Genomic DNA, 23671 nt, shown 5'->3' with positions numbered 1-23671 from the left:
GTGCAGAATTCAAGAAAACGAGGAGTATGCTCAAATAAGGTTGTTTCACCCTCGCCATCAAATTTTAGACTTGAAAATTCATCTATGATACTCATCAGCACTTCCAGACTTTCATTTTTTGAAAAACATGCCCGTGTTATGATTGTGGAAGAAGTCATTAGATGAGTGCATAAATTCAAAATAGACTTCAAGGCTTCAGCTTGTCATTTGTCCTTCCTTATAGAGAGAAAATGTTGATGGTGCTAGGCCTGCAAACATTCAGGGGATCTCTACAATATGAAGTCCCAACTAGACCACAAATCATTTGGAGTAGGAGTCCCAACAGTGGGTAGACATGTTATGCCTTCACTACAAAAACGTGCAAAGTGAAGTATGATAACTTTGGGTGAGAGCAAGTGTATGACCCTACAGAGAGCCAAGTGTGATGCATGACGGTTATAACACACAAAGTGAAAAGGAAGTGTGCCTCTTGGAAGCCTGTAATAGTACATATCTTCAAAAGAAAACATGAGCAAAATGACATCACAAGCTAAGATGCAAAATAGTCCACAAGTTAGAGTGATGAATTAACACAACAAAACACATTCAACAAGATTCATACAAATGCAAATGGAATAGTTCATAAACATAAGTGTAAGTTAAATGGCATACATTGCAAATACAACAATAATAGTCCTAGTATGTCCACAACATATGCATGAAAGTGTGTTGGCTCTGATTTATTATTATAAGTGAAAGTTGCATTCGTACATACACCATTGGCAGACCACTAGTCCCAATAGCAGAACATTAAAGTCAAGAATGCTTGCTCCTCCAAATAAGTGTACTCACTCTATGCTACGAAGAAGCCAAGGTTCTTCACAATACTCCCAAGCACATTCTAAGCCTAAGCCTAGCCAAAATCTTGTTACATGAGTTATGAGGTTCTATTTATAACAAGAGTGGGTGAATCTTCAACTCCCCTTTGTAACCTTTGGACTACTCTCGTGACTCTTCAATTGCTTTACAAAATGACTCACTATATTACATCATGAATCTTCATATTCCAATATTGACACTTGGAATTTCACATCCAACATAATTACAAATAAGATTATGTTTTACACTTGTACACATATAGGAAAAAATAAGGTAGAGACAACCTAACGACATAACAAGACACAACACTATGATTATTGAGTTTGAGATAACTCTAGGTCAACAACCTAAAATTTTTTCTTCTCAGTCACATATTGGTGCCAAGCTCGGTATTGTGTGCTGATGTCCCCAAAATGCGTTATGGTGTCTAGCTAGAAGGGGAATCTAGCCTCCATGGCATCTAGGTACAATGTCTTGGAACCAGTTTCAATTTCATTTGGAAGCATAAGAAACATTATTCTAAGTTGGAGAGGACCACCAATGTAATTATGCATGTTCTTTTTGTTTAGCTCCATGTCTTCTTTGGTGGAAATCTGTCTCAACTGCTCCAAGTACTCTTCGATCTCCTGTCGGACTTGGAACTTTAGTTTGGCTTTGGTGAGTGAATCGATTAATCAGATCTGGTGTGTTTTCACCAACACATCCAAACTACTAAACAACCATACATATGAATCATAAATACTATAGATAAATAAGGAAATTTTCTTGTTGTTTTGAATAAACATCTAAACTCTCACTTTCTCCAGCACTGCTTGTGGCTTCATTTTTGTCACTGAGTCAAGTGGTGCCCCTTTATATCGCATTGCCCACTCTTGCACATAAGTAATGGCAACTTGTATGTTCTTGATATTTCTAAAAAACTCACTGCTCTGTTGTTGTGGACAATAAAAACTGACCACTTTTTTATGTACGGTCACAAACCCCTCATAAATATTCCACATGGTTTCTCCCTTTGTTGATACTTCAACAAGTATCATTTCTCTCAACTCCTCGAAGTAAACCTATGTGAAAACTACACTCTGTGATATTGCATGAAGTTGTTTTGCCTCTTGCCTGGCAACCTACAAATTCTATGCCAATTGCTCATTCTCGACTATCAAATACTCAATGTTTGATTTCATTGCTCTTGCAAAGGCCAAGTTGGTTTCGGCAATGGAATTTGGATTCTTCTTGATGTTTGCCTCTATCAACCTCTCTCTAATGAATATAGGTGATATGTGATCATATGGAAAATTCTTTCTGCTTGCTTGTATAATCCTGTTCTAGAATTCATCAAATGATAGATTGTGCACACCCATTACCAGAGCATCATCAATGGGAAAACATCCTCTTCTTCACTTGGGGTTGGATCTATTTTGGGAGGAGGAAGAGACTGAGTGGTTACCTATAGTGTGATTGAAAATATATCAATATCTTTATTCTGTGTCTCTTGTTCCATCTCCATATAAGGTACTTCAATCAAGTGCTCAATCTTCTGAGAAAGCTCCTGATCCTGCATCTATTCACCTTCCTCCTCCATTGTTGGGTAGTTCTATTCCTTCTCTTCAACCTCTATTGGCATTCTTTCCTCTATCATTTATCCTTGCATTTATTCTTCCTCCTTCTTTTGCTTCTCTTCTTGTTACCTCCTTCTCAACTCCTGTTGTTTCTTCAGTTTCTCCAATTTTTCTCGCAGCTTCAGTTCTACTTTCTGCAACCTCTATTTTTCTCTCTTCCTTCGCTCTACTGTTTATATCTTCTTATTCCTGTTTTCTTCTACTGCTAAAGTTTCATTCATGAGCATAGGATCTAATTTCATCTTGCAGCTTTGTTCTCCCTCTGGATTGTCGAAAATCTTTCTCTTTCCCTTGTTTTCATACGATTGTTTCCTTCTACAACAATTTCTTCCGGAATTGCTGCCATTTGTGGAACAACCTATGAAATCCTTGCTAAACTGACCATCTCATGGATTCTAGTGGCATTGTATAAATTCCTCAATGTGGCCTCCTTTGGCTAATGGAATGCCCCGCGAATCCATAAAAAGTAAACTCGTACATAGTGGTCTTTACAAATACCATGGGCATCATTCAGATTAAAGTCCTGAGTACCGAGTGAAATCTTGACTATTTCCTTTCCCTGAACATTTGTGACTTTCAATTTCTTTATCTCGTATAATCCAATTTGCAAACTTGAAGAGTGGTTCATGGTTCTTTCTTCTTCCTGTGCAAAGCTGCTGACAACCGTATGGTGAGATGGTATGATACTTCTTGCATGAAAAGCTTGTCAGTGGCATACTTGGGTAAAAAGTGTAGAGGCTTCTCTCCAACGAACATCCTAAGGAAGGTGCCACCTAGTGAGGCATACCAAGTAGTGATGTCTGATATCTTCTCCATTTCTCGTCGTGACATACAAGGTTGATCTTCTTCAAACATGAGCTTGTAGAGTGGGATGATGACATGATCAGTTAGCTGTGCCATTAGTCCTTGATGACTGCAATATGAAAGAAGCTACAATAGATATGCACGGTGGGTTCTTGTGGTGTGCATGTCCAATTCATGCTAGGGAATTGTTTTTGTGGACATATTGCATCCAGTAAATTTGAATACATATAGAACCTTGCTTTCTCATAATCAAGAGGACTTTGAGCCTATGTTTCATGGGCTCTAAACTATCGAGCCAATAAATCTCTAATTGAACGATTTCCCTGGCTCACAACCTAGTTCAATAAGACTTCCCACCCTTCAAGAAAGGGTTTTGTGCTATGCTCACCATGGATCCTGCAAGCCGCAATAAGTGGGAGCTTATAGGCCTTCGTGAGCGACTTTGTCATGTATGCATGGCTGTGTGTCTGTAAAAAATTTGATGTCTCTCACCCAACCTTTGAAAATATCTCTTTGGTTCAAAAAGGTGTGGGTGGCATAGAAGAGTGATTCCATGACCTTCATTGAATCAAGGAACTGATACGTGTGTTGCTAATATTCTTCTTGGAGGGTAGCTAGCTTTTGTCCACTAACACTCCTCAATGTCATTATATTCTCATCAATATGTGAGACAATCCAACTGATCATATATGCGCACGGGAAGGCTAGATATCGGCATGCAACCTTGTTTAGTGCTAACTGCCAGATACTGAGATAAACCTGTTGGTCCTCTAAGTCTGCCTGAAATTCCTTTGCAATAGCATTTTTAACTTGTTGTCATGTCAGTGATTATCCCTTTTCTATAAAGAGTTGCGTTTCTGCATACACTGGAAAATCTATTGGTGTTTGCTCAAATGTTTCCCTGGTACTTCTTTTAGTGGTCTCTTTTGAAGTATCTCTCTTTAGTGCCATGGTAAAAGTGACTGGTGGAGAGGTGCTCAACAACTATTGTACCTGTGGGACAGAAAAAACACTCATGGAAAGAAAGCATCAATCTTTAGAAAATCTACTTTCAATGCATGTTCAAGAAACAAACTGAGCATCTAATTAGGAGGATTACACAATTTTCATTAATAAGAGGGACCAGTTGCCTCTGTGAATTGTGCCTTGTGCAGTCCCAGTAGCCATTGTTGAAGCTTGTGGGTTGAAAATGATAAATGCATAGTTCAGCCTCGATAGTGGTCTAGGAGAGACTATGCATTGTGCAATCTCAATGGCCAAGGTGAAAGGTTGGCTCCTAGAAATACATAGTGGCCATTTGGGGCCACCATGTACTATGTACTGTGTAATTCCATAGGCCAAGATTCTCGCTTGAACCTTAGGATTGTGTAGTGCCCAACTGGGAAAATGAAAATCATCCAAGGAAAATGTAGATCCACCCAAGGGAAGTGTGGAAAATGAGAAGATATGAGAGATAGTGTGTGATTCAATGCATATCTAACTAAGTATGAGTAAATCCATGTATATCAAGTTCAAGAACTGATCAAATGGAAGGAAAATCATGTATGTGACGAGATTCGCCACAACGACAACCATTGGTGTCCAAACACGAAGGTTGATGCAACACTTGTGAAAGGAAAATGATAAGTTGAAATAATACTTCTACAATTTAAAACAAGTTGAAACTCTAGAAACCATGAAGAGAAATAAATAAAACAGCACTCACATAAGCGAAATGACAAAAAACGACAGAAAAAGTGGCGAAAGACGATAAAAGAAAAACTAACGTAGAAAAGTGACGACAATCACATTGAAGGTTCCTTAATCTCCCCGAGAATTCTAGAGATCCAATATTGAATGTGAAAATGATCTCTAGAGAAATCAATTAAATATATTTGAGCGAATTAGGGTGTATGATGCACATGCCTAAAATCAACGAAAAAGTGACACTTGTCGAAAGTTTCTAAAAATAGTGAAAGCGTCTCCTTCGAGATACTAAAAATAGATCTCTATTTTTTAGGGATGGTTTTTGTGTTTTTTGATTTTTTTTTTCATTTTTTCAGGCAAACTTGCCATGCACAGTGTCGGGAAAGACTACAAGGTTCCTGAGAACTACGAAACTTTTTGGCTCAGTGCACTACACAGTTTCTGAGCTTAGTGAGGGATTCACAATTTCTGGGCTCATTGTTGGGATACCTTCCATGAATGTGTAGTTTCTAAGCTCAATTTTGACTGTCAACCTAAAATTTGTAATTCTCATCATCAAGGTTGTTTACCCTCAAGGATTGTGTAGTTTCTGGATGCAAGCCCAGAATTGCTATGAAACCAAGTCGCAACATCAACTTGTCGGTTAGAAAGATTAGTAGTGTGAAAACAAGCATAATGAAAAATATAAGTCTTAGCCGAGGCATGAATACCTGGATAAGTGCGAGATGATCTACTATGGATAAGAAGGGAGGCTCCAAAATCAAAGCATAGGTAAACTTTTAGAGGGTGGCTGTAGCTGTTACAATAAAAAGATGCATTAGTATGGCCAAAAAGAATGACAAAAAATTCATAATGACCTTCATCAATTCTAAATTTTGTTTTCATAATTTCTTTTTCCTTCATTCTAATTTGATGATACCTTGAACAAAGGTTCAACTTGGTGAAGTAAATTTTTCCAATTAGTTCATCCAACAATTCATCAATGACAGGAATGGGAAGCTTATCTTTAGTAGTGATCTTATTGAGCTATCTATAATCGACACACATATTCCATGATCCATCCTTCTTGTGCAATAAGAATACTAAAGAAGAGAAAGAAATTTGGCTAAGTTGAATTATACCTGCCTCTGGTAGTTTTTCAACCATACATTCAATTTCATTCTTCTAGGCATAGGGGTAATTGTAAGGTCTAATGTTTAGAGGAACACTTTCTAGAATCAAGTGAGTAGTATGATCATGACTGTAAATACTCGGGAGACCTTTTGGAGTCTCGAATACATTGGAATGATTTTTAAAGACTCTTTATGCAACCAACCCATTCCACATTTTCCCACTTTTACAAGCTCTCCAAGGTAAACATGAGCTGAGTATTACACTCACATGACCCAAGCTCCAAGCTCCTGATATGGAAGTGGTGCCTACTGACCAAAAAAATACTTTCAATTCTTAGGAATATTAGATCACCTAGGTTTCTAAAAACAAACACTGGTAATCAATCCTAAAGATGGAACTTTCTCTTCTCAAGCTTTACACCCCAACCACATGCTTGGCACATCGTGCATGTGGTTAGAAGGCTCCAAACACACTCATGAGCCTTATTACATGTGGTTATAACCAAAATTCCTCTTTCTCTTCTCAAGCTTTACACCCCAACCACATGCTTGGCACATCGTGCATGTGGTTAGAAGGCTCCAAACACACTCATGAGCCTTATTACATGTGGTTATAACCAAAATTCCTCTATTCATAGGGTATCGTTGCAAGATCAGTGTCACTCTTTTAGGGCTGGCCTACTTCCCACTACTCAGAACAACCTTGAATTTTCCAGAATCAAATCTAGGATAATCACAAGTATAAATAATAAATACTAGAACTAGATCTTGTCAAAGACATGCCTAATACGTGATAGACATTTTTTCAAACATATGGTAAACATAGTAGCTACATGTCATGAATGCATATTTCATCAATATCTCTTAAACTTCGTCTCAGAATCATCAAGAAGGCTCAATTCCCTCTCAAGCTAGTTACGACAACTCTTGTTAGCCCTCGAATACAATAACCATTCAGTAACTTCTCAAATCATGAACACATCATTCAACCATGCCTATAGACAACATACAACTAGGATAAAATCCATGACAAACAAGCCATAAGTTCAACATAATAACCAATACATGTGCTCATCATTCACAATTAGTAAATAGCTCATATTGGCCATATTCAAAATCCAACCAGGTCAGGGACTTGCATGTAACACCCGACCATAGATTGGCCTAAACCAAATCTCTATTTTAGACAATCACCCCTGTGCCATATTCCAAGCATGAATTTGGGATCATATGGGTTAAAAAAAGTAGAACCAACCAGAGCTCCTAGAGGCAAAACCCCCTCAACCCTCAACCACAGTGATTTCATCTAAACCGGTCCACGATTAATTAACATCGAGACAAGCTTAGATGACTCTAACTTCCTTCACCATCTCCAGAGGAATTTTCCTATCTCCACCCATCCATCAAGAGTTCCATTTGAAATACCATCTACACCCTTGACCCTTGGGAATTTTCCCTCAACCACCTAAACCAAGATCCAAGTCTACCGGCCATCCAAAGCTTAATCAAATAGAAAACCCACTACATCATGATTATATAAGAAATGGAAAGGCAAGGCCAAAACCAATGTCAACCGAAGAAAATCACATGCCAATGGCAACAAAATAACTAAAGAACCACATGTTTATACCATGCATTCAAATCTCTATGAGAAAATTACACAAGAAACCTATTACCTGCAATGAACTCCTACTATAGTTCATGATCCAAACTTCTTTTACAATTCTCACAATTCTTTTTCTTATACTTTCATTGCTTTCTTGTGTCCAAGTGCTTCCTCTCTCTTCCATTAGATCTCTATTTATGAAAGTGTTCAAAGCTAGAACTCACAAAAAATGAGCCAAACGTTGTGCAAAAGCTATAAATTGTTTTTCTCTTGCCTTTTTATCATTGATGTCTAGTCTCTTCCTTTCCTTTTTTCTTTTTCTTTCAATTTACTTAATTTTTTTTTAATTTCCCTTGCATGCATATTTGTGTCTCTTCATCTTCCTTTTCTCCTATTTTCCATTATATCCATAATTAAATTCCAATTATTACCTCTTTGACTTTGCCAATGTCTTTGCCAATTTTCATAGCCATTAATAAGCTGCAAGTGATGCCTAAGATAATGTTTACCCACCATTCGACTTGGAATTTGTGTCCCGTGACCTTGGTTTTTATTTTATTTACATAGAAAATCAACTCAGAGTTGTTACAATCCCCTCCCCCTTGGGGGAACACTGTCCTCGGAGGTCGATGACACTTATGACCAACAAAACATAACACTTGTTTCTAGATTTATAACAAAGCTCATTGTAGTGTTTATCATGACAACTATTGAAAACCATGATCAACATGACAAACACAATACACATACTACTCATTGGATCTTTATAACATAGCTCGATGTAGTATTTACAATCACGCGCACACACACACACACACACACACACACATATAGATATACAAAGAACTCATTTACTTCAACCAAAAAATAAAGAAGGATATAATTCCCGCATCTAATCAGTCATGTCCCATGTAACTTCATCAGGTCCAAAGTGCTTCCACTACACTTTAACCTGCTATATTGCTCATTTCAGGAGCATGAGTTGTTTCAGCTACAATATAATCTATGGCTATGGTTGGAACTCTCCCTCTAGTTCCACCTACAATACGGACCAATCAATCACATGATCAATGTCCTATACATATTTCTTAACAAATGAAACATGGAAAACATCATGCAATTTCATTGTTGGTGATAATGCAAGTCTCTAGGCCACTAGTCCAATCCTCTCAAGGATCTCAAAAGGACCATAATATCAAGGTGCTAGCTTGGAACATGACCCAATCGTCAAGGAGCTCCTCTTGGGCTTGATGCGAAAATACACATGTTCCTCAACCTGAAACTCGTTGAATGTTGTATGTTCATATGTATAAGTATTCTTCTTGTCTTATGCTACTTTCAGATTCCTTCTAATAACCTACATCTCCTATTCCATCTCAGCCAACATATCTTGTCTAATCAACACCATTTTCACTAGATCACTCTAGCTGATAGGAGTATTACAACTCCTCCATGGAAAATTTTAAGGGCTAATATTCACAGATGGGTTAATTTTCCATGAAATTTCCAAAAAAAAAAAAGATTTGCCAAATCCCATTTTCTCCTAAAAATGTTTTGCCCAAATTTTATAAGAAAAAAATATTTTACATTAGAAATCACCAAAATTTTACCAAGACTATATAAAATCATTAGTATTTTGGATATTTTTACTAAAATATCACCAAGCATTTTATAGCTTAGATATTATGGATTAGTGAGATTCAATAAGGTTTCTAATATTTAAGATAAATTTTCATCCTTAAAATTTCCCCTGAACTCTGCCCATATACAGCCTCGAATGGACCCATATTCATGGATTCCTAATACACATTATCATATGTAAACTCCACCAGTGTAAGATACTCCTCCCACCTCCTTTTTTAATGCATGGCATACATCCTCAACATATCCTTAAGAATCCTATTAACCCTCTTTGTACATCTATTTATATGCAGAAGATAAGTTGTACTAAAGGCTAACTTTATCCACAAGCCAATAAATAAATCCTTCAAAAACATGGAAGTTAACTTGCAATCTCTTTCTGATATAATCTTCTTGGGAACACCATGCAACCTCACTATTTTTCTGATGAATATCTGAGTTACCTCACTCACTGAGTTAAGAGACTTCGCTACAACGAAATGAGGTACCCTGCCCAACCTATCAACCCCAAACATGATGGAATCATGCTATCTGGATTTTCACATGAAACCCATAATGAAGTCCATGGAAATTATATCCCATTTCCATTCTGGAATCAGAGTACATTGCAATAGACTAGCTGGATTATTGCACTACGATTTGACATGCTAACAGTCCAAAATTTTTGCAACAAACACGTCCACTTCTTTCTTTAAATTCAACCAATAGTAGAACTTCTTAATATTTGTTAAAGTCTTCTAGCAACCTCGGTGGCATGAATTGATATGAAACTCTCTCAAGATAAGCTTCTTCAACTCACTATTATTTGGCACATAAATCCTACTCTTGAATCTAAACAAGTGATCTGTTGTGAGGTTATACTCCTCATCCCTGTCAGCTTCACCTTGTTATTGCAACCTCTACTTTTGTTGTTGTTACTTCTCATCATGCTACCCTACATGTGAGATATCCTCCTGTAAATATATCCCATAAGACATTCCAACTAAAATATCTCTTACCTGAAATATCCTGCTGAAAGTATCCACAACCTAGTTCTCCTTGCCCTTGATTTACATGATCTGAAAATCAAACTCGATGAGAGTAGCAAACCATCTAGCTTGCCTTACATTCATTTTGGGCTAGTCAAACAAGTATCTCATCCCACTATCATCACTCATCAGAACAAACCTCCTTCCGAGGAGATAATGTCTCCAAAAATTGAATGCATGAATGATAAATTCCAACTCAAGATCATTAGTCACATATTTTTTCTTGTGCTCATTCAGTTTGCTTGGTTCATAGCAAACTACTTGCAATTCATGCACCGAGACTCCACCGTGTCCTTCCTTATAAGAATTTGTACAAATATCAAGATCTGTGATCTTAACAACCAGATGATTTGTAAGTAACTACTTCAACTACTCACAACTATCTGCGCACTCCTCCGTCCATTCGAACTTCTTTCCTTTCCTCTACCAAGATGTAATAAGATAGCCAATCTTTGAGAAGTTCCTGATGAACTGCCTATAATAACCTGCTAGTCCCATTAATGATGTGACCTCATCCACATTCCTCAGAGTTGGGCACACCATGATATCTTCAATATTTTTTGGGTCCATTGTTATCCCTTCCCTAAAAACAGCATGTCCCAAGTAATGAATCCGAGTCTAAAATAAGCTACATGTGTTGAGCTTAGCATACAACTAATGCTCTCTCAACAATCTCACCACTTCTATTAGGTGCTCTACATGCTCTTCCTCACTATTTGAATATACCAATATGTCATCAACAAAATACTATCACAAACTTATCCAAGTAAGGGTGCAACACATTGTTCATCAAACAAATGAAGGTTGCTCAAGAATTGGTAAGACCAAAATAAACCACCACAACCTCATAGTGTCCATACCTTGTGTGAAATGCAATCTTCATTAGAGAAATTTTGAGGTAAAAAATGGGCCTCAAAACAAAAATAAACTTTATAAGAACCAATAGGATTCAATATGATGATGTAGACCATGGGGAATGATTCACCATTTTTAGAGTGAAAAGGTAAAAAGACAAAAGAACTTAAAAGAAAAAAAACTTACCTTTTCAACTTATCTCCCAATGATTTTACTGAAATTTTGAGTGGGATCACCCATTGGATGAAAATTTTAATTTTTAATCCTATGACTACCCATCTTTCATACTTCTAATGGACCCTACTACACGTAAAGTGTGAAATAGATGTAAAAAAATGATTGCAATAAAATTTTTCATGTATTTCACACTTCACGTGTAGTAGGCTCCGTTAAAAGTATGAACGTGTGTAGTCCTTGGATGTATTTTTTTTTTTCATCCAACGATATCTCCCACTCAAAATTTTAGTAAAATCATAAGGACTTTGGTTGGAAATATGAGCTGACAAAGAAGCTTTATCTTTTTTTCCCTCCAAAAATTGATGATGTAATCTAATCTTATTTTATTATTTCCACTATTATGTTATAATATTCCTTAGAAGGAACATTTTGGACCTCAAAATTTCTCTAATGATAGATGCCTTATTGTTTGATGATATCTTGATATCATATCAATATTTGAAAACACTAGAACTCCCTTCAGTTGATCAAATGAGCCATCAATCTGTGAGAATGGACACTGATTCTTGATAGTCACTTTATTCAACTTCTTTTAATCAATGCACAACCATAGAGTACCATCCTTATTCTTTAAAAACAAAACTTGTGCACCCTAAGGAGACACACTTGGCCTATTATATCCGTTATCAACCATTTCTTATACCTGCAACATTAGTTCCATCAATTGAAGAGTACACATGTGATATTGTTCCTTAGATGCTGGTGTTGGTCCTGACATCAACTCAATCGAAAATTCCACTTCTCTATGAGGAGGAAACTCTGGAATGACTGTAGGAAACACATTCTGAAATTGTTGCAAGAATGGATACCTTGTAAGTACTTCATCATCCTCATCATTGTTACCTTTCTCACTAGAAATTTGAAGTGAAAACAATACATGTCCCTTCCTACAACTGCACTTTTCTTGCATAGTTGTAACCATTCTCACTAATGTAGGCTTCTTCTTTCCCTGCAAGATTCTCATTTCCCAATCATCATCCAAGTACTGAATGGCCCTATCATAGTATTCTAACTTGGTCCTATGAATGAACAATCGGTCCATGCCCATAAGCAAGTTATATGAACCTAGAGAAAGAAAATTTAGCTGTGCTAATGTAGGAATACCATTCTGTTCAAATGCACAAGATCTCACCCATTGATGAACTCTTCTCTTGGTTCCTGTAGCCAACTACACCAACCAAGATTTTGCATGCACTTCTTTACTCACGGGGGCTTCAATTGGGGAGGAATACCACAGCGTGTGCATTCATATTGGGGGATATATATAGAGGAAAACATGACATAATATAGTGAGTATATAATATGGGGTAAAGGGTGTCTATGTTGGTAGGCATACAAAATGGAGCTCAAAGTCAATAAAAAAATATAAAGGGTTATAAAAAATGTTAATGCAAAATGGGTACCTACAAAATCTACTAAAAGTAAGGGCTTTTTAAATTGGGAAGTTGTGTTACATTCATAATGGTAGTTGGTAAAATAATGCGATTTTTATAGGTATTTTCCACTATGTAGTCAAATTAAGGGTATTTTTTAGTATGTCACAAGCGCATGTGATATGTCAAAGGTTCATTGAATGAAGCCCCCGTGTATTTACTCAACCAACACTAATCCACCAAGTCAGGACTAATATATCTATAGTTAGATCTAGGATCAATAAAAATAGAAACAACTTGATCACAAAGCTTACCTTCCATCTCAATAATAACATCTGATGATATGCCTCCCTATTATACGTCATTGTACAGATCTGAGGAATACTTTCTCTTATGTATCCAATGGTTTGTCCCTCTTGGTCACTGTAGATCTAAGACTTACCACCCTAATGTGATGAAAAATCCCTCATGCGATGCTCTCCACCACAAGTCTAACACCTCAAAGGTTTCCTGCCATCACCATTATTTTGCTGCACCTCAGGCTGATACCCATGTCCTCTCTCAATTGCATTGAACTTCATAATGAGAGTATTTTAAACTCATTCCAACTCATCTCCTCTTTAGTAATGCATCTAACACACTTAACATCTTCCCACTAGATATCTTCTTTTCCCTTGATATTGAATGTAGCTATCTTGTCTTTCATGTTCTTTGAATAATCTTCTAATATGAGGAACTTCTTTATCCTCAACAGCCATGCTGCTAGATTTTTTTATGTCTTAGATTCCCAATCAAAAGTAGGAGGCTTGGATTTCTTGAACTCATCTGGAAAGTACCCACTCTCACTCCTCATCTAATGATGATGGCCGTAATGATGGTGATCTCTCTTAGAACCAGAGCTAGAATAAAATCCATGAGTATTACCCCTCCTCTCAGTTGTATCCAAATACATGTCACCTCTGACTATATCATCTTTGTCAATCATGTTTCGTCTTTGAGACTTGTTACCATATTCCCCATAGGGCATATCCTCCTAACTATCTCCATGATTGTTCCCCAATTGTCCCTACTTCTACAAATCTGTAAAGCTCTGAAGAATCACTGCATTGACTTTTGCTTGTGTTTCTTGAGACCCTGCAAGTCTTCCCTGTGCCTCAGTCAGCCTACTATGATCAACCTTGCAACTTACAATATCTTCCTTGAGACTCCTTAATGTATCTCCTAAATGAGGAGAATACTCTTCTCCTTCGTGCTCAACTAAATTTTCCCATTCCACTGATTTCACATCATGCTTATAATGGGAGTCATTTGAATTGTCATCCACCACTTCACTCTTCATCTCTGATATTCTATTTCCTGCAAACATACCATGTTATATAAACCAAATAGAAGACATAATAAAAACCATACTTCGATTTATCTCAACGGATGTTATCACATCTACACAACTCAGTCTAGATTAGCATGATATACAAAATAATAGCTACACATGTCAACATCATGATGCATGCATGATAATAATACAAAACTATAACAATAACTTCACACATGCTAACCATAATGATTTGCATGTACCTCCAGGTCTAGTAGTGTAACCTTGCTCTAATACCACCCTGTAACCACTAGTATAAGAGGAATGGTTGCAAGGAATGAAACTTCTTTTATACCACCCTGTAACGAGTGGTATCAGATGAAAGGTTAGAAGGAATGGAACTACTCTGATGCAGCTTTGTAACCACCCCATCCCATATTTACCTAGTTTTACAAGCTCTCCAAGGTAAACATGAGCGAAGTGTTACTATGACATGACCTGGCCTCCAAGTTCTAGTTACTGTTGGGTGCATATAAGGTGTCTTTTAGAACTCCTAATTTCCTCACATTAATTATCAACCTGGGTAAGTCTTTCTATTTCAAGAGTGTACACAATATGTGCAAGTGATGGAAATCATTATATCTATAGAGAGTAATGCTGTAAGATAACCTATCAATTTCAATATAAGAGTAAACAGATCAAACCATAAAACGCAAGCTTGTAACTTCAAGGAAATTAACCTATTCAAGAATCAAAACTAAATCTTAATCTAAACCAAACTCAATCTTAATCAAGAGATTCTAATTGCAATTACGTCAACCAAGTGCACTGTAGAAATAACAGAGCTCTTTCAGCTGAATCTAAACTACTACATAGAAATAGAACATCTAATCTAATCAATAACACTCTGTCTTTTAATGAAGAAGAAATAATTCTCATCTAATGATTAATTCACTCCACAACATAATTAAATGAAATCAATTAGAATTGCACATTAATGAAATGAATAGCAGAAATACAAATTAATGAAAGTAAGTCAACTACAAATCTATAAACCAGAATAAACTTGCAAGAAATGGAAAAGTATAAAACAAGGAACAACAGTAAGATCCACCAGAGACTCGGCCCTAGCCACCAATGAATACTTCTTAGCTACTTCAAAATATTCGAATGAACAACAACGCAAGTTATATATTAATCATCAGATTCACTTGTCATTGCAATATGGTCTCGTTCTTTAGAATCACACTTTGTATATTAAAATTGCAGTTGAGGTAAAAAGGCGAGAAGTTCTCTCCATATTATCCCCTCTCTTTGATCTATGTTTTCATTTAAATACAAAGAGAGCAAAGAGGAGTTACAACAAATCTGATTAAAAAATGTTTTCCATTACACATTTGGATTTTATAGAACAAATTGATCAACAATATCATATCTAAAATATCTTTCCATCTACATTCAATAGGAAAAAGTCAAATTTGGTATTGCAACTAGAAGAATTTGGAAAATGGCCGCAACAACAAATTTGAGAAAATCATCTTTGAAGAACCTTTTGTTTCTCCTAATATGGATGGAATTTTGGAAAACTGTTCACTACAAAACTAAATCGGTCCATTTTGGACAAAACCCGTGTTTCAGATTTTCCAGATTATCCTTCATTTATCCGAAACATCCAATGCAAAACCATCACTTCTTATTCCAACGAATTTCTGAGTTGGAATATTTAATTGTGAGTTGGAGATCAAATTTGCAATCTGGAAAAGATATTGGAGGCTAAAATCATGAGTGATGTTACAACAAATCCATTAGTAAACCATGATTGGTAAAATGATGCATAATGATCATCAATTTATTAAAAGTAAAGGAGAAAAATAGTATTTATCCATAAGAGCATAAATAATTATAAAGTGGAATTATATGATAAATTCTGATAAATAATGTTATAAAGAATGGTAGAAATGGGTGAAATACGCATCAAAAAGTGATAATAATAATGACAAATTAGCGGCCCAACATACCTCCAAACTGGATATGTTACATGTCCTAATGTAACTCCAAAGCCTCTGTATTAACCAAGCTATAAGAAATGTTCATCCCAAGTAATCAATATTCAATTTTAGCAATGTTGATGAAGGCATAACAATTTTCACATTGAATTTCAACCATATGTATATGAAGTTGCAGCAAAATATGATATAAGTAATGACAAACTTCATTAACCAAAAAACTACAAATCAGATCGTTTTGATGCACGGATCATGAGATATAAGAAAAATGGTTGTAGGTGACAGTGCATGATTTCTGAAATTTTACAAACTAATTTAACTTGAAATTTTCTGGGTTTGTGTATTTTAATGATACCTCTTTGTTGTCAAAAAATTACAAGAATTTAATTCATAGTTTTAAATATATATGCAAATCAATTTCTGTACTGTATAAAAATGAAATTGTATGCCTTAAATGAGAAAGAAAGTAGAAAACATCCATCATGTGTAGCAATTCCTCCCCCAAACTGGAGAATTAGCATGCCCTCATGCAATACTAGAAAACAAATTGAGGTGGTTGCTACAATTGTGGTTGAAATCTATGCTTGGTGTAAAACAACATGGAATAAGAGAGGTTTTGAGAATGAATAAGGAGATCGGTGGATGATGGCATGATCATAATAAATAAATGAATGAAAGTAACACTCACCAAAACTGAAAGCTTCTATGTCTCTAAAAAATGGGAAGTGGTAAAGATGTGGAATGAATGATGATAAATAATGCTCAATGGATTTTCATGAAATTCTCCTAAACTTTTAATAAATCAGAAACTTATGCTATTTTACCTCAAGTTTTACCTCCAAAAAAATGTGGGATGACATGTATGGACTTATTTGTTGAAGCTGATGTAGGCTGAGATGATTCTAAAAGTGATGCAAAAGGTGGAAGACATGCAAGCACATCCTATCTGCAAGTTACTCGAGCCTCTCCTGTTAGTTGCAATAGTGTGGACTTGCTGCAAATAGAGTTGACCCATACTTGTTATTCTCCTGTAAACAATTCACTAATCTATATGAAATTTTCTTGAATCTGCAGTTTTGGTTTTGAACAACAACAAATAAGCCACATACAAAAATTTCAATCAGAAATAACCTTTGTAGAGAAGCAATAATAATATTTTGTCAAATCAGCAAGTTATGGCTGAGTTACACACACAATTCCATAATGCATATCGTCCCCCCTCAAATATGAAAAGGTGTCCATGACCATAAAGCATAGGAAAAAGCGAAAGGGCGTTGAGGGTTCATAAATGCAGCAGTAAAATCAATCAAAGCAGTGTAAATATAGCAAAAGCAATCAGAGCAGTACAAGTCAAAAGATGTGAAATGCTCATAAAATAAAACAGGGATTGAGATCATTATGTAAATAGATATTTACCTTTGGTGGAAAAATATGACAAAAGCATGACCAGAAATAAATGTTAATGACTGGTGGTAGAGTGATTGGACAATAATGATATAATGCATATAAAGATATAGTTTACCATGCATGTTGGCTAATTGAATTAGAAATGTTGTTCAAATGGTAAATTCTCCTTTAGAAATGAATCCATAGGGGGTAATAGGATAGAGAGTATTTGGCAGTGTAACATAGTACTTCAATACCACAAGCAGAGCCACTACTGCCAGTAGGTGTTCATAGCCTCGACAGGGTTGCTTTTTAACCCAAAAATGAGCTAGAGTCCTCCATTTAGTATGTAGATGGTTTTCTGCTTTTTATAAAGAGACCACTATGTTGGCATGGTAACCAGATAATCATAGTTCCATTCAGTAGGATATAACAAAGTGATCAGGCTGGCTCGTGATGATACCCCCTGTCCTTTTGATGATTTTAACTATCAATAAGATCATTACCTTGGTGTGGTGGCCATAATTGAATGTCACCTGTCACACCCTTATGATCATGGTAGGCTGTCCTGTGATGAGACCCCCTATCCTCTTTAAGACAATGCTTGTTATATTTTCATATTTTTATATTTCAATGCTTTTACTGTAAAGAGAGGGAGGCTCATTTACTCCTTAAGAGTCAGGGATGGCGCAATAAGTACAAAAAATGCCAATGAAAGTTATACTTCTCCCCCCATATCATCATATCAAAGGGATTTATGCTTTTGAAAGTGCAAAAGATAAACTAGCATGGTATTAGAATACTAAATCATTTTATGATGTGTCCAAAGCGAATATATTCAATCAGTCATTATATAGGTGCACCATGTCATCTTCATAATATAGATGACCATCAAAAGGTTTTATAAGTAATAATGGTATTAATATTACTGTTTTTCTTTATCTTATGCACAAATCCAATCCAAATGGTTTTTTTTATTCAAAAAATAAAAGAGAAAGATAAATGACAAAATGACTAGCGATGAAACAATAAAGAGAAATCGTAGTTATTCTTACAAAAACACAAAAAATGTTGTCCAATTGATTGAACAATCATTCAATCATTTGAACAAAAAAAATAAAACACGCAAAGTACTATTCAATTGATTAAACAACAATCATTCAATCATTTGAACAACAAAAATAAAACACTTAAAAGTGTTGTTCAATTGATTGAACAGCAAAAGTTTTGTTCAATTGATTGAATTGTACTTCATGCCATGAAAGGAAATCAGAAAAATGAGGCTGAGATGAACTAGGAATAATCTCGAAAGTGGAAGGAGGTGTTGTTCAACAGCAAAATAATGCAAGGAAAAAGGTGTTGTTTAGAAAACACACGACTTCAAGAAGCAAAAAATGTTGTTCCAAAGATGGAACAATAGCTGTTCAAAAGTGGGAATAGAAAACATGCTAAGAGAGAAAGGTGTTGTTTGAACAACAAACAACAAAAAGTGTTGTTACAAACTTGGAACAACAAGCACGAAAAATTGTTGTTCCGAAGTGGGAATAGCAAAAACAAAAAGTGTTGTTCCAAAATGAGAACAGAAAAAACAAAAAGGTGTTGTTACAAAGTGGAAAGAAAAAAAATGAAAAAGTTTTGTTTCGAAGTGGGAACAATAAAAATGAAAAAGTGCTACTCTGACGTGGGAACAGCAAAAACAAAAAAGTGTTGTTACGATGTGGGAACAACAAAAACAAAAAGTGTTGTTCCATTGTGGGAACAACAAAAATAGAAAGGTGTTGTTCCAAAGTGGGAACATCAAAAACCAAAAAGTGTTGTTCCAAAGTGAGAACAACAAAAACAAAAGGTGTTGTTCCGAAGTGGGAACAGCAAAAACAAAAAGTGTTGTTCCAAAGTGGGAACAACAAAAATGAAAAAGTGTTGTTCCAAAGTGGGAACAACAAAAATGAAAAAGTGTTGTTCCAAAGTAAGAACAACAAAAATGAAAAAGTGTTGTTCCAAAGTGGGAACAACAAAAATGAAAAAGTGTTGTTCCAAAGGAGGAACAACAGAATCGAAAAAGTGATGTTCCAAAGTAGGAACGGTGAAAACGAAAAGATGTTGTTCCAAAGTGGGAACAACAAAAATGAAAAGGTGATATTCCGAAGTGGGAACAACAAAGACAAAAGGGTGATGTTCCAAGGTGGGAACAACAAAGATGAAAGAGTGTTGTTCCAAACTTTGAACAACAAAAATGAAAAAGTGATGTTCCCAAGTGGGAAGAACAAAAACGAAAAGGTGTTGTTCCGAAGTGGGAACAACAAAAAGGAAAAAGTGTTGTTTCGAAGTGGGAACAACAAAAACAAAAAAGTGTTGTTCCGAAGTGGGAACAACAAAGACAAAAAAGCATTGTTCCAAAGTGGGAACAACAAAAACGAAAAAGTGCCTTGGGAACAACAAAAATTAAAAAGTGTTGTTCTAAAGTGGGAACAACAAAAACAAAAAAGTGTCGTTCCAAAGTAGGAACAACAAAAGCAAAAAAGTGTTGTTTGAAAGTGGGAACACCAAAAATGAAAAAGTGTTGTTCCAAAGTAGGAACAACAAAAATGAAAAAGTGTTGTTCCAAAGTGGGAACAACAAAAACGAAAAGTATTTTTCCAAAGTGGGAACAACAAAAATTAAAAAGTGATGTTCCAAAGTGGGAACAACAAAAGCAAAAAAGTGTTGTTCTGAAGTGGGAATAGCAAAAATACAAAAAAAGGTTTTGTTCAAAAGTTTGAATAGCAAAACACGCAAAAAAAAAGTGTTCTTCAAAAGTTTGAACAGCAGCTGTCCAAAAGTTTGAACAACAAAATGCGCAAAAAAATGTTGTTCAATGGTCAATGGAGTGGAAACTACAACTTTGAAGGAAGAAACACCTGAAACACAAAAACATAACATAATTTAGAAAAGAACAATACTTTATTTCAAAAAAGTAAATAAATAAATTAATTAAGCTACAACAACTATGATGTTATTTCCTAAGGGAATATCAACTTGTCAATAGAAAAAAATGATCTCTTGGAAAAATGGTTTGGGAGTAGTGACATGAATCTTCAAATGGAAATCCTGTTATGAATCCATTAAGTAATGATATGGATAAAATTCTCTTGTTTAAAATTTCTTTCAAGAATTGCTCATTCACAAATTGACCTTCTTTATTCTCCTAGGACCTGCAAAAAATGAGTGTCTACCTGCAATAAAACATTAAATCATGGGGAGAGAGAGGTGATCGGGCTCCCCTAATCCAAGAATTACGCAAAAAAAAAAAACTAGTTATTCTATAAAACGAATCCAATGAGAAAATAACAAAGTAAAATTAATCTATTACCTGCAGGAGAGCAGTGATCAATCATGCTAACCTGCAATGTTTTAATCATAACTTCTTTGTTTTTCATCCAATTAGAGTGATACCAAAGCCAAATGAAAGTGAACTTGGAGGGATATATCTAATAGAAATAGGTTTTAAAAATTCCATGACATGTTATGTTCAATTTACTTACAACGACCTGCATAACATAGTCATTTTCGATTTCCCATCTTAAACCAACACAGGATATTTTAAGCATACCTTTTTTGTTTGATGCCAGATTGAGCTGATTAAAATTGGAAATGAAGGTAGGCTCAGTTATTTATCTCCAATAGGAACAGATTTTAGGACAAGAAGAGTTGATGGTTCAAATACTTTAATGAACAGCTAGAAAGACAGAGTTTTAAGAGTGCTGATTTAGGATAAACAATGAGTATTTGGGTCATAACTTTCTCATACAATATCAAAATTAAGTTATTCAAATTGAATTGTAAACTAGCTTCATAGAGGAATATATCATAGAAACTGGTTTTAAAAATATAGTCATTTAGGGTTCCAAAAACTAACTATACCAACTCCGTTCCTGAGCTGCCTAGTAGACACCTTGTCAATGTTTTGGTTATAGCTTTTTCGTTTCAAATCCAAATGGGGTGATTCAAATTGGGTTGGAAAGTAGAAATCAAGAGCTACTTAGGATGGAAATTTGTTTCTAAAATATTCACTTTTGGTCCCTCAAAATATGAGTGTCCCGACTATGTTTTGAGAATTTTCATCAAGCCCGCAAGTCAAAAAATTATCATATTCAAGCAATTTTTCCAAATTGGTGATAAAAATGAATATGAGTGTTTGTAGAAATATTATTTTAAATATAATACATATACATACACAAATAAATTAAAATATTTATCACTGATATTGATTTCCACAGCGTGTTGCAACAAAAACAACTATTTTTATATAATAATAAAAAAATGTACTTATTTATGTTATTATTTATTTTATATCATACACTAACCTACTATGCTTTGAAAATTGAATATTCTTATGTATAAGAGTACTTCCAGTGGAGCCATTTTCGAAATAAGGCCTCCAGTATGTACATACTCAAATTTGAAAAATGCATGTTAATAAATAGTAAGGTATGAGAATGTTGGCATTATGATATAGGTGTTGTCCTTGATGGCAACTCACTCAGATGACAGATCACAGTGCAACAGGTCAATAGAAAAGAATTAATGTTCAGACTACAAAGAATGAAGAAAAATAGGTATACATAGGTTCACCTGGGCAAAGAAGCGTATACACGCGGGTTAACAGAACAAAAGGCGCGTATGGCGTACACACACATTTTCACAGAAGGGAAAGCGCATAGATGTTGGAAAACTAAGTTTTGGTCCATGCTATTAGTCCATGGTATTTGGTTCATGGAATTGGTCCGAGGTATTGATCCTAGGTATTTGGTCCAAGGTATTCGTCCTAAGTGGTTTTGGTCCTTGGTATTAAGAAAGGCCTAAGACTATAAAAGGAGGAGAAGGTCATTAGGCCAGTTGTGCAAGTGATGAATATCTAATGAAATGTGAGATCTAGTATGTAGGTTATGGGTATGTGATGCTTTGCTAAGGATGTACCTATGTGGTGAATGAAGGTTGATGGATCAGGATCATGAAGACTAAAATGCACTATCATTATATGGTATGGTCATGATTAGTTTAGATCTGAATACTGACGCATATCTTATCCTTTATATCTGATGATCTGGGCATATCTGAAATAGAATATTGGAGTGAAGATAGAAGTAATTATTTTCAGATCTGTACACTTGTTCCCTTCGGTGAAAGTGTGTATACACACTGGTTTGACACAGCTAAGTAGCATATATATTATGAGTTCCGATATTTGAGGCTGCTATTGGTTCAAGCGGTTGTTGCAGAGTTCTTGTTTCTGCTGTGCGTTCTGGTGACTGTGTTTTGATAAGAGGGTTTCAGTTGTTGGGTGATTCAGAGATTGATGATGCGGATGTAGTTAATGATTGATTTTGTGCTTTGATGTTATTGATGGATCCAGTCTGAAAATTTATGAAACATGGTCCCTGCAAGAAAAGAGAAGGTCTTAGCCTTCTGTAGGTCGGCGCCTACATACTAGTAAATATATTGGCTAGTACAAGAGCTAGGGGGTTGTAGCTCCCTTCCAGTAGAAGTTGGAGAACAAGAGAAGGTTATAGCCTTCTGCAATTGGGTGCCTACATACTGGTATGATCCTGTCCCAGTACAAGATTGTAAACAGGTTTTTCTTATATTAAAGAAAACAGCAGTAGGTGGTTTTTGTCCCGCATTGGGTTTCCACCTTATATCTTGATGTTCATGTGTGTTTCTTATGTCTGATGATCTGTTATGTTTTTACTGAACTTGGTTACTATTTATATGGTTAATGAAGTTCTGATGCACTGATTAAAGATCAACATATGATGAATTAACTGAATCATAATATTGCTGGATATACGCTAGTTTCATTAAACATAGTTGCGTGTACACGTGAGTTACCTTAACTGGAGTAGTATATATGAATCTGATTATGGAAATGAAAAATTATTGATTTTCTCATACTGATTCACCCCCCTCTCAATATTATTTCCAACAATTGGCATTAGAGCAGGTCCTTCAGAAGAAGCTTGATCGCTTGAAGGAAGATCCATCATCATGAGTAATCAAGAAAGAGAGGGATCCATCAAACCACCAATCTTCGATGGGATCAATTTTGTTTACTGGAAGATAGGAACCACAGCCTATCTACAATCGCTTGGAACATATATTTATGGAATTGTGG

This window comes from Pinus tabuliformis, chromosome 9 (assembly GCF_031772625.1).
Source record: "Pinus tabuliformis cultivar Carrire ecotype Pingquan chromosome 9, CPIR1, whole genome shotgun sequence".
Lineage (NCBI taxonomy): Eukaryota > Viridiplantae > Streptophyta > Pinopsida > Pinales > Pinaceae > Pinus > Pinus tabuliformis.
Note: the sequence above shows the minus strand (reverse complement) of the source record.